This window comes from Oncorhynchus masou, chromosome 23 (genome assembly GCF_036934945.1).
Source record: "Oncorhynchus masou masou isolate Uvic2021 chromosome 23, UVic_Omas_1.1, whole genome shotgun sequence".
NCBI lineage: Eukaryota > Metazoa > Chordata > Actinopteri > Salmoniformes > Salmonidae > Oncorhynchus > Oncorhynchus masou.
The window spans coordinates 51804404-51817373 of NC_088234.1; positions in this window are offsets into that span (position 1 = coordinate 51804404).

Consider the following 12970-nt stretch of genomic DNA (forward strand, 5'->3'; position numbering starts at 1 on the left):
GGCCCCTGCCGGCTGCGAAATAGACCCCCACAAATCTCCTGCTGGCCTGATCCCACGCAAGCCGCGCGCATAGGGCCTTCCAGAGTTTGTTAGCCTTTGTGGTTGACATTACAAAAGCTCTGCCAATGATGATCGAGCAAAAAGACAAAAACAAACGACAGACAGGCGAGGGAGAATATTGCTGTGTCAAATGGACCATTATCAGAAGCCTCATTGTTTCCAATCAACTGTTTTTCTAGATCTCGGTTTGATTTATAGGGAATTTTGGACTATGGCCTAGGTTTACCACATGACCAAGTGGAAATAGCATGCTGTGCAGGTTTTTGTTACAGGCCATAGACATATACTAATGTGCCAAAAGTACCCTAGTAACCCCTAAAGCAGATTTTAGCTATTTTGTTCTCCTACTGATTATCATACAAACAGTTACAAATTGGCAAGCCCTGTCACATTATTCATCACACAAGTGAATTGAATATTCATAGATCCGCAAACATTAAATTATTACACACAATAACCCATAGCATTGGCCAAGATCCAGCTCAAATAATGAAAATGGTCAGTCATACATTATACAAACCGTTCCAATTGCATAGAGATTATACGAAATTACAATCCCACTGATGGGAGTCACAACAATTGAATAACTGTCCCATGGGTAAAAAAAAATACATTATTATCAACTGCATGAGAAAAATACATATGGGACCAAAGGGCTTGGTCTTATGTAAACTGCAGACGATCTTGGAATGTTTGGTTTAGCTCTCCACTTGTCTACTGAATATTCTGAATGGATTGACTGTACACAAATCGACAGCCTGCTTCTTTTTCACATATGGGGATTGGTGTTACTGTAAAATGTGTATTCCTCTGTGGAATTAGCCAATTCAAGGCCAGGTGCAGCCACAGTAACACTAGTATCTGTACAAATTAGCTTATGTTGCATCCACCCTCACCTCACAACAACACACCAAAAGCCAAAGAGCTCTCTCTCTCTCACCTAAGTTTATAGTCGGATGGTGTTGCTGCTCCTGGTTAAGGAAAGCTCTCAACCGGAAATACCTCAGTAATTCACTGAATGTTTACATAAACTGTAAAAATGGCAAATAGAGCTCAGACAACAGCTTTTTTTCGGGGAGGCTCTCTGGACACTGATAAATACTTGTGCCTCAAGCAATGGTATTTAAACTGTGTCTGGTGGGTGTGTGTGTGTGTGTGTGTGTGTGTGTGTATGTGTGACCTCACTTCACATTGCAGCAGACCAGTGTTGGTTGATTAGCACAGGTTGAGTGCATAAATTACTCATCTTGTTCCAGGGCGATAGCAGTGCTCTGCTATATACGTTTACATGACTTCATGACCTCTAACCCAACTGTGTCAGTTTGTGTGTTGACATATATTGTATTTATATATTGTAGGCGTATTTTGTTCAAATGGTGTGTATGTGCATTCGGGCATTGTCCTGTGTGGTGGGTGGTCACACTCGACAGATCTAGAGGGGCTGTCTGCACGTATAAGGCTGAATGGAGCACATGCCACAATGTATTACATCAGCACTTCTGACCCTAGAAAAGCCAGGGGTTCAGAGAAAAAAAGGCATAGGCTCTGAGTTCTGTTAAAGATATGTTAGTATTAGTATTACTGAACAAAAATATAAACACAACATTCAACAAAAGAGTGAGGTGTAAACCTCTAAATAATACACAGGACGAGACCTGTAAAACAAGTGCACAATAACACATAGCATGGAAGCCTATACAACACAGGTACTCACAAGACTAATGGACACGATAACAATAACTGACACAGACATTGGGAAAAAGAGGGCACATATACACTAATCAGGGGGAATGGGAACCCGATGTGCGTAATGAGACAAGACAGTCTGGGGTTGATGGTATTTATTTATTTATTTCACCTTTATTTAACCAGGTAGGCAAGTTGAGAACAAGTTCTCATTTACAACTGCGACCTGGCCAAGATAAAAAACAAACCAGTGCGACACAAACACAGAGTTACACATGGAATAAACAAACGTACAGTCAATAACACAATAGAAACATCTATATACAGTGTGTGCAAATGTAGTAAGGTTAGGGAGGTAAGGCAATAAATAGTCCATAGTGGAGAAATAATTACAATTTTCCATTAGCACTGGAGTGATAGATGTGCAAGGGATGTGCAAGTAGAGATACTGGGGTGCAAAGGAGCAAACAAAAATTAAAATAACATGGGGATGAGGTAGTTGGGTGGGCTATTTACAGATGGGCTGTGTATGCTGCAATGATCAGTAAGCTGCTGTGACAGCTGATGGTTAAAGTTAGTGAGGGAGATATAAGTCTCTAGCTTCAGTGGTTTTAGCAATTCGTTCCAGTCACTGGCAGTAGAAAACTGGAAGCGGCCAAAGGAGGAGTTGGCTTTGGGGATGACCAGAGAAATATACAGTTGAAGTCGGAAATTTACATACACTTAGGTTGGAGTCATTGAAACATGTTTTTTTTAATTCTCCACAGCCAAATGCAACCTCCAAAGAAAACTGCTGGCAACAGATACTGTATATAGTGTGTTTTGTCCTTTTAATTATGGCATATTTTGCCATGTTAGCTGTCAGTCAAACTGTGCAAAAGTTAAACTGAAACATACGTTTAGGCATACATTCCTACTAGTGAAGGTTAGCTTTAACCCCTTAGCTTGTCGCGAGTCTACTAAATGGTAACAGGCACTTTCAACAAACTAAATATGGCTGGACAGCACATAATCCACTGGAGTTTGGCCTGCTTCAGCCACTGTTTGTTAGAGTTGCATTCTCCTCTGTTCAACATTGGATCTTCAGCCTGTCAGAGCACTCAGAAGGAAATGCTCACTTACATTATACCTCTTACCTGCACAGAGAGAGAGAGATGATAGGTGAGAGATGATAGGTGTTCAGTTCATCCAGATAACTCTGCTTTCAGCCACTAAATAGGACTTCACAGAGGACACTCACACACAATCCAATATAGTCTTTAAATGCGCTATCACTGGTCACTGCAGACACACTCATAGAGCACGCACACACACACAAACTCTGCATACACTCCCAACATTAACAGTGTTGCAAAATCAGCATCCCGGAACAAAACAAAATCCAAGCCAACGGGCTGCACAGAGCCACAGTCTGACCATTTTTACACTGGATATACTGTATATCTGTGTACACCACTGATCTCTATCCTCAAAGTGGCCATAAATACACCAACTATCCGCGGGATTCATTTCAGAAGGAATTTATGTTGTTTGCATAATGCGTCCACGTGAGAAATGGGAAATGTGCAGGCTAGGTTCCCGGACACTTGTCCTTCATATATATTAGATAATAGTGGTCGTAAATCCAGAGCCTTGCCTGAGATTAGAAAGCTGTCTGAGGTGGAAATGAGAGCCTTGTGTTTATACTGCCCGTCAGGTTTGCTTGGCTCTAACAACAGACTTGACCTGGGGCTTTGGCTGTGTTAGTGGCGCTGTAAATTTTAAGGGTGTTATAAAGAACAGAAAAACCCAGTGGCTACTTTATTGTGCGTCAGGCCTTAAAAACAGTCTGTCGATGCAAGAAGATGACCAAAATAGGTAGATACACCTAAGCAGGGAATCATATAATGCTTTACTCTATAGTTAAAATGAAACATGAAAGAGACCCATTTATTTTCCCTCATTGACTCTCAGTTTAAAAAGTCGATATATCCAAAGGAATAAGATTTTTGAAGCCGGCCTGCAGCTCTTGACGTCTGAGAGAGGGATAGAGCATGATGAGCGAAGCGGGGACAGTGACAATGATGATTGATTTTCAAATCCCACAGCTGCCATCTGCCCATCTGTTTATCTGCTCTGTACAATGGATTACTATAGAAACATTTCTGTTAAGGCTTTCTACAGCTTGGTCAATGCTATGCCTCCAGAGAATCAGAAAAGAAAAGTTCCAGCGAAGTTATGCATGGGGTATAGCTAGTACATTATGAACTATTGCAATATTGTAAAATATAAAGTGTATTCTTACTGAAGGACCAACATTGTCCATAACACATGTCATCAAAATAATGCATTCAAAAGATATTGTGAAACAACCTTGTGTTGCTGAGGACATGTTGAGAAAAACTAGAAGGAACATTTGTAAACAGGAAACACAATATTATCACACTGTAAATGTTCTCTCAAGGCTGCCTTTGGAAGTGCTTTGCCAAGGAGGTTGCTCATTCTGCTTGTAGCAGATGAAGGTAAGAATTCTCAGTGCTAAAATCCATGGACATGGGTCTATGAAAGTTCCAGTCATTATTCTTTCCAACATAATAGAATAGACAATATCCCCAAACCTAGTGCCATTTGTACAACTGACAATGGAAGCGTTTAGTCACTGCTGTCAATAGGAATCAGAAACATACAGCTTTGGGGGACTTGGGGAAGTAATCTATTACTGAACAAATATATAAATGCAAAATCTAAAAGTGTTGGTCCCATGTTTCATGAGCTGTTTGATAGAAAAATTACATATTTAACTGATCTATTTGATATTGATGGTTAACAATTCATATTTAACTAATATAAATATATTTCTGTCCTACTAGTGTCTGTGTTTTCATGGGCTCCACTCTAGTTCCCTTCAGCCAATCTGGGCGTATGGTCACCAGAGATGGCTTGAGCTGACAAATGAGTTAAAGACTGCATTACATAGACAATAATGTGTTTTACTAGAGATAGAACAATCCCTCATTGTCTCAAAATCATCTTTGCATCTGGGAAAGTCAGCCAGGGTGGGGATAAGACAACAACCTACACGCAGATAACGATAGGATGAACCCAGAGTGGCTTATGATGCTCCTTGGTCTGCATGAGGGGGTTGAACCAACCATGACTGAACAGTGTTAGTGTCAGCTATATATAGTACTATGCATTTGTGTAAAGGTTAGGTTACTCGGTCCAACACTCAAGGGTTGACCAGCCTCCTTATTGCAGTAATTCATCAATATTAAATAAAGATGATTGTTTGAAGAAATTACCAAGTCTCTCTCAGTACTGAATTTCCACCACAGCTGAAAGATCCCAGAAATGGTCCATACGCACAAAAAGCGTATTTCTCTCAATTTTTTAGCATACATTTTGTGCACATCCCAGCTTGTGAGCATTTCTCCTTTGCCAAGATAATCCATCCACCTGATAGGTGTAGCATATCAAGAAACTGATTAGACAGCATGATTTTTTTCACAGGTGGACCTTGTGCTGGGGACAATAAAAGGATACTCTAAAATGTTTTTGTTTTTTAAATAACACAATGCCACAGGTGTCTTAAATTGAGGGAGCATGCAATTGGCATACTGACTGCAGGAATGTCCCCCAGAGCTGTTGCCAGAGAGTTGAATTGTAATTTCTCTACCATAAGCCACCTCCAACATAATTTAAGAGAATTTGGCAGTACGTCCACCCTGCCTCACAACCGCACACCAAGTGTAACCATAACAGTCCAGGACCTCCACATCCAGCTTCTTCACCTGCGGGATGGTCTGAGACCAGCCGCCCGGACAGCTGATGAAACTGAGGAGTATTTCTGTCTGTAATATACCCCTTTTGTGGGGAAAAACTAATTCTGATTGACTGGCCCTGGCTTCCCAGTGGGTGGCTCTATGCTCTCCCAGGGCCACCCATAGCTGCGCCCCTGCCCAGTCATGTGAAACCCATTGATTAGGCTTAATTAATTTATTTAAATGCATTTATATTTTTGTTCAGTATATTTGACAGGACACAGAACGAAGCAGAGAATTTAACAACAACCCACACAGAAACCAATCACACAGTATCAGAGTTATGTCATGACGTTGGCCTGGGGGATAGGTTTATGACAGTCATAAAAACCTCTTCCCCCTCTTTTTCCTCTCTCTACCCTACTGATGTTACATTTGCAAAACCCTTGGTTAACATAGAGATTCTGGGAACATCAGAAGGTGGGGGGAAATGAACTATATTCTGGTAATCCGACCAATGGAACATATTAATGAATATGATGTCAGTTCGGTTGTCATCTGAGACATTCTCGTCAATGATAAGATGACATAAATTCTACAGTTGAAAATCTACACATCAGAGTTATCGGATTCACATGGAATTGTTGTTCAATTTAAATGTTTGAATATGAAATTATTTGTGATGGGATGAAATGTGATTTTAGCTCCTAAAATGTGAGATTTGGGATTTCATAAGATAGGGCTCTACTCAATCAGTGGCCCGCCTCCTGTTCCAAGGACGTGAGGACGACGGTCCTATGTCAGAATGGTTCAGATAATAACTACAGAACAAAGCCAACATCAGCGTGAGCTTTGGTTGCAAATGGTATGAACTTTGAACTCTTATTCACTACAGAAGTGATACCTCCTAGCCGTTGAATTAGCAACAGTAGATGCAAACGAGGGTTAGGAAGGAACAGACAGAGTATCCCGTCTATCACCCAATGACGTTACTACAACGTATCCATTTGACAACCAGAGACATTCTTCAAAGGACTCGGTTGGGCAACACGGCCTTCCATCTACCACCAACCTACCGAAGCGCAGCTCAGAGTAAATATTTATTGCATTTTCCTTTTCCAAATGGGCGGTTATTTAGAATGCATAACATACTGTATTTACGAAAGCACAGCTTCTTCCCTTTGTTCCTCGGTCTTCCCGCTCTTTCACTGAAACCCAGCCCCTTTTCGTTTGTGTAACACGCTCTCATATCTGTTCCGCCCGCTAGGGACGTTTTCCTTTATGACGTAATTTGTAATCAAGTTATGATTTAATTATGTGTATGTGTAATTCTGTGTGATTAGTTAGGAATTTAGTAAATAACTAATTATACCAAATTTTGTATTGCTGATTCAACTTGTGAGCCAGGGTTCGTGCAGATAACCAAGAATTTACAACTTACAGATGAGACTAAATTAAGATGACGATTAATATTGACTACTATTGATGTAAAATATTACTAGGTCTTCAAGAGTTTATTCGGAAGATAACAGCTCTATAAATATTATTTTGTGGTGTCCGACTCTCTAGTTAATTACATTTACATGATTAGCTCAATCAGGTAATATTAATTACGGAGACATTATTTTATAGAATAGCATGTCATATCACTTATTCCGGTATAGCCAAAACACAACAGTTCTAAAGTAGCCCTCATACCAAATTCTGAAAATAATCGCTTCCTCATTCACCAACGCCTGACAGAGTCAGACATCCCAAAAATACCTAGGATAGGATAAAGTAATCCTTCTCACCCCCCCCCCCCTTAAATGATTTAGATGCACTATTGTAGAGTGGCTGTTCCACTGGATGTCAGAAGGTGAAATCACCAATTTGTAAGTCGCTCTGGATAAGAGCGTCTGCTAAATGACTTAAATGTAAAATGTAAATGTTATTTGCATTCCAATTCATATGACTACTTTTACGCATCACTAGAACAAGATAGTTAAGGAAGTGCATGGATGAACTTAAAGCTATGTAATTGGAATTAAATCACTGCAGTAGTCATGATAAGAACATTTTACTAACAATACATAGTTACAGGGTTGTAAATAGCTTGTAGCTTGTGTAGAATTTGGTAAACTGGTGCAGGCTATAGATTTGTACATAATTCTACTTAACTACTTAATTAAAATAAACATAAGTTGAAGGTTTCTGCCCCATATACAGTGAGGGAAAAAAGTATTTGATCCCCTGCTGATTTTGTACGTTTGCCCACTGACAAAGAAATGATCAGTCTACAATTTTAATGGTAGGTTTATTTGAACAGTGAGAGACAGAATAACAACAAACAAATCCTGAAAAACACATGTCAAAAATGTTATAAATTGATTTGCATTTTAATGAGGGAAATAAGTATTTGACCCCTCTGCAAAGCATGACTTAGTACTTGGTGGCAAAACCCTTGTGTCACGCCCTGACCTGAGTATTCTTTGTTTTCTTTATATATTTTGGTTAGGTCAGGGTGTGACATGTATGTGGGTGATGTATGTGCTAGAGTGGGCATTGAGCCAGGTGCCATGAAGCCGGCTCTATGCATCTGGTCTCCAGTGCGTCTCCTCGGGCCGGCATACATGGCACCAGCCTTACACATGGTGTCCCCAGTTTGCCAGCACAGCCCAGTGCGGGCTATTCCACCTCGCTTCACTGGTCTGGCTACGGGAAGCATTCAACCAGGTAAGGTTGGGCAGGCTCGGTGCTCAAGATCTCCAGTGCGCCTTCACGGTCCGGTCTATCCGGTGCCACCTCCACGCGCCAGCCCTCCGGTGGCAGCCCCCCGCACCAGTCTGAGCCGCCAGAGTCCCCCGTCTGTCCTGAGCCACCAGAGCCACCAGTCTGTCCTGAGCCGCCAGAGTCTCCCGTCTGTCCTGAGCCACCAGAGCAACCAGTCTGTCCTGAGCCGCCAGAGTCTCCCGTCTGTCCTGAGTTGCCAGAGCCACCAGTCTGTCCTGAGCCGTCAGTCCACCAGGAGCTGCCAGAGCTGTCAGCCAGCCAGAAACTGCCAGAGCCGTCAGCCAGCCGGGAGCGGCCAGAGCCGTCAGCCAGCCAGGAGCGGCCAGAGCTGTCAGCCAGCCAGGAGCGGCCAGAGTCGCCAGGCAGCCAGCCAGCCAGGAGCCGCCAGAGCTGCCAGTCGGCAAGGAGCGGCCAGAGCCATCAGCCAGTCAGGAGCCGCCAGAACCGTCAGCCAGCCAGGAGCCGCCAGAACCTTCAGCCAGCCAGGAGCGGCCAGAGCCGTCAGCCAGCCAGGAGCGGCCAGAGCCGTCAGCCAGCCAGGAGCGGCCAGAGTCGCCAGCCAGCCAGCCAGCCAGGAGCCGCCAGAGCTGCCAGTCAGCAAGGAGCGGCCAGAGACATCAGCCAGCCAGGAGCCGCCAGAACCGTCAGCCAGCCAGCCAGGAGCCGCCAGAGCCGCCAGTCAGCCAGGAGAGGCCAGAGCTGTCAGCCAGCCAGGAGCGGCCAGAGCCGCCAGCCAGCCAGCCAGGAGCCGCCAGAGCCGCCAGTCAGCCAAGAGTTGCCAGTCAGCCAGGAGCCGCCAGAGCCGCCAGTAAGCAAGGAGCGGCCAGAGCCGTCAGCCAGCCAGGAGCAGCCAGAACCGTCAGCCAGCCAGGAGCTGCCAGAGCCACCTGTCACGTCGGCGATGCTGGAATCTCCCTCCTGTCCGGAGCAGCCAGAGCCGCTCCTCAGTCGAGAGGCGCCTTTCTGTCCAGTGGCGCTTTCTACGATGTTCTTCAGTCCGGGGCCCGCTGCAAGGGTCCCCGCTCCACAGGCACCACCGAAGTGGGCCAAGACTGAGGTAGAGCGGGGTCCACGTCCCGCACCCGAGCCGCCGCCTTGAAAAAGGCCCACCCGGACCCTCCCCTTTTGATTAGGTTGTTGCGGCCGGAGTCCGCACCTTTGTGGGGGGGTACTGTCACGCCCTGACCTGAGTATTCTTTATATATTTTGGTTAGGTCAGGGTGTGACATGGGTTATGTATGTGTTTTTGTACTGTCTAGGGTTTTTTGTAGGTTTATGGGGTTGTTTACCATCTAGGTGTTTATGTATGTCTATGGTTGTCTCGATTGGTTCTCAATTAGAGGCAGCTGTTTATCGTTGTCTCTGATTGGGAACCATATTTAGGCACCCATCCTCTTTGGGTATTGCGTGGGTTATTGTCTGTGTGATGTTGCATGTTAGCACTCAGTTTTGATAGCGGTCACGTTCGTCTTGTTATTTTGTTTGTTTGGTTAGTGTACTTCGTGTTTTTTCGTCTTTCATTAAAAGATGTACTCACATCAAGCTACGCTTTGGTCTCCTCAATACGACGATCGTGACACCTTGTTGGCAATCACTGAGGTCAGACGTTTCTTGTCGTTGGCCACCAGGTTTGCACACATCTCAGGAGGGATTTTGTCCCACACTTTGCAGATCTTCTCCAAGTCATTAAGGTTTCGAGGCTGACGTTTGGCAACTCGAACCTTCTGCTCCCTCCACAGATTTCCTCCGGAATTAAGGTCTGGAGTCTGGCGAAGCCACTCCAGGACCTTAATGTGCTTCTTCTTGAGCCACTCCTTTGTTGCCTTGGCCATGTGTTTTGGGTCATGCTGGAATACCCATCCACAACCCATTTTCAATGCCCTGGCTGAGGGAAGGAGGTTCTCACCCAAGATTTGACGGTACATGGCCCCGTCCATCGTTCCTTTGATGCGGTGAAGTTGTCCTGTTCCCTTAGCAGAAAATCACCCCCAAAGTGTAATGTTTCCACCTCCATGTTTGACGATGAAGATGGTGTTCTTGGGGTCATAGGCAGCATTCCTCCTCCTCCTCCAAACATGGCGAGTTGAGTTGATGCCAAAGAGCTCCATTTTGGTCTCATCTGACCACAATACTTTCACCCAGTTGTCCTCTGAATCATTCAGATGTTCATTGGCAAACTTCAGACGGGCATGTATATGTGCTTTCTTGAGCTGTGGGACCTTGTGGGCGCTGCAGGATTTCAGTCTTTCATGGCGTAGTGTGTTACCAATTGTTTTCTTGGTGACTATGGTCTCAGCTGCCTTGAGATCATTGACAAGATCTTCCCGTGTCGTTCTGGGATGATTCCTCACCGTTCTCATGATCATTGCAACTCCACGAGGTGAGATCTTGCGTGGAGCCCCAGGCCCGAGGGAGATTGACAGTTCTTTTTGTTTCTTCCATTTGCAAATAATCGCACCAACTGTTGTCACCTTCTCACCAAGCTGCTTGGCAATGGTCTTGTAGCCCATTCTAGCCTTGTGTAGGTCTACAATCTTGTCCCTGACATCCTTGGAGAGGTCTGGTCTTGGCCATGGTGGAGAGTTTGGAATCTGATTGATTGCTTCTGTGGACAGGTGTCTTTTATACAGGTAACAAGCTGAGATTAGGAGCACTCCCTTTAAGAGTGTGCTCCTAATCTCAGCTCGTTACCTGTATAATACATCTGGGAGCCAGAAATCTTTCTGATTGAGAGGGGGTCAAATATTTATTTCCCGCATACGATCATAGATGAATTTGACTACACATGTTTACAAACAATTACAATGGCAAAGTCACATTAATCACAAGAATGGCTTCAGATCAAAGTCTACGTTGAGAACGAAGGGCGCAAGGGTCTTTAAATTAAAGATCCAGGCAGCTTCTCGTTTTAACAATAAATTATCAAGGTCACCCCCTCGCCTAGGGAGGATGACATGTTCGATGCCAATGTAACGCAGAGACGAAATCGAGTGCCCTGCCTCCAAGAAGTGGGCCGCAACTAGATAAGTAAAGTTTTTACACCTAATGGTGCTAGACGCTCTGAGATACGTACCTTTAATTCGCGCTTTGTTTCACCTACATCATTTTTACCACAAGGACAAGTTATAAGATAAATAACTGCCTTAATGGAGCACGTAATAACACCTTTTATTGGGATCCATTTCCCTGTTTGTGGGTGTTTGAAGGATCTGCATTTATAAGTGCCATTGCATTGAGCACAGCCATTACATTTGTAATTTCCATCCAGTAGCGGCGCAAATAGATGTTGTTCAGGAATATCTTGGGGTGGTAAATCAGAGTTTACCAATTGGTCTCTGAGATGTCTGCCCCGCGAGAATACAACCAAGGGAAGGTCCAAAAACACATTACCGAGACTATCATCGGATTTTAGGATGTGCCAATGTTTGTGAACAATTCCCTTAATTTGTTCAGAGCACTTTGAATAGCGGGTAGTTAGAACGCAAGAATGAGTCGGCATAATGCCGAAAGAATGAGATGAAAGCGGGGTACCATTCAAAGTGCCTCAACACGGATTTTGAATCAGATTGACGTGGAAATAATCCAGTCAAGTCCGCATACCGATCACTTGAGTACATTGTTGGAATTGCTGTCAGCTAAGGAGGACAGCTTGTTTGAACTTGATCATGGAATTGAACAGTTAACGCCATTGGACGGATTGGAGGCGGAGTTTGCATGCATGGAGGATTACAAAGAGTGTGTTATCATGCTGAAGAGCCGTACACAATGGGTGGTCAAGAAAAAACAGGACCTCAATCCACTATCAGCATGGGTGATTGATGCTAACTCAAACAGATCACAGAGACAATCAGTAAGGCTACCAAAGTTGACTATTGAAAAATTCTAAGGAGTTTTGGAGCCAGTATGAGACTGCTATTCACAACAATGATTCAGTGTGTAATAAAGAGAAGGTTACCTATCTGAAAACGTATCTCACTGGACCAGCTGCTGAGGCAGTAGCAGGACTGATGTTAACAGACAGAAACTATGATGATGCAATCGCTCTGCTCAAGAGCAGATTTGAAAGGAAAGATCTTGTGATTAGTGCTCACATGGTAAAGCTGCGGAATCTTAATCCTGTGAAAAAATCCTCTGTTCTAAATGCATTGAGGCAGCTATATGATGAATGTGAAATTCAGATTAAGAGCTTGGAGTCACAGGGTGTAGTGTCAGAAACCTATGGAAGCCTACTATGCCCAATCTTACTGTTGATGATTCCAGAAGACATAGCTCTTGACTATAGTCATCATAGGGGAGTAGATGATGGATGGAATCATCAGTTTCCTACAGAAGGAGGTTCAGAGCAGGGGGAGAGCACTACAAATGACAAGATCATGCAACCAACAGAAAGAGAGCAAACCATGGAACAAGTCTTGCTCCTCCAATGAAATTAAAATAAAAAGACCCAAGGTGCCATCTGCTCTGGCACTGCACACAGCCAGCAAGAAGGAACAATCCGGTCTATTCTGTGATAGTGCAGACCACAAACTGCCCTGACCACAATATTGCTACACGCAAAGAGAAACTAAAGAATGGGAAGATGCTTTGTATGTTTAGGACATAAACACATAGCAAAATTATTTAAATTCAAAGATGTGTCATGTGAAACAAGTGGAAGCATTGCTGTGTGTACTGGTAAGAGGAGTGAGGTGCAACCCCCTACTGTTTCTGCA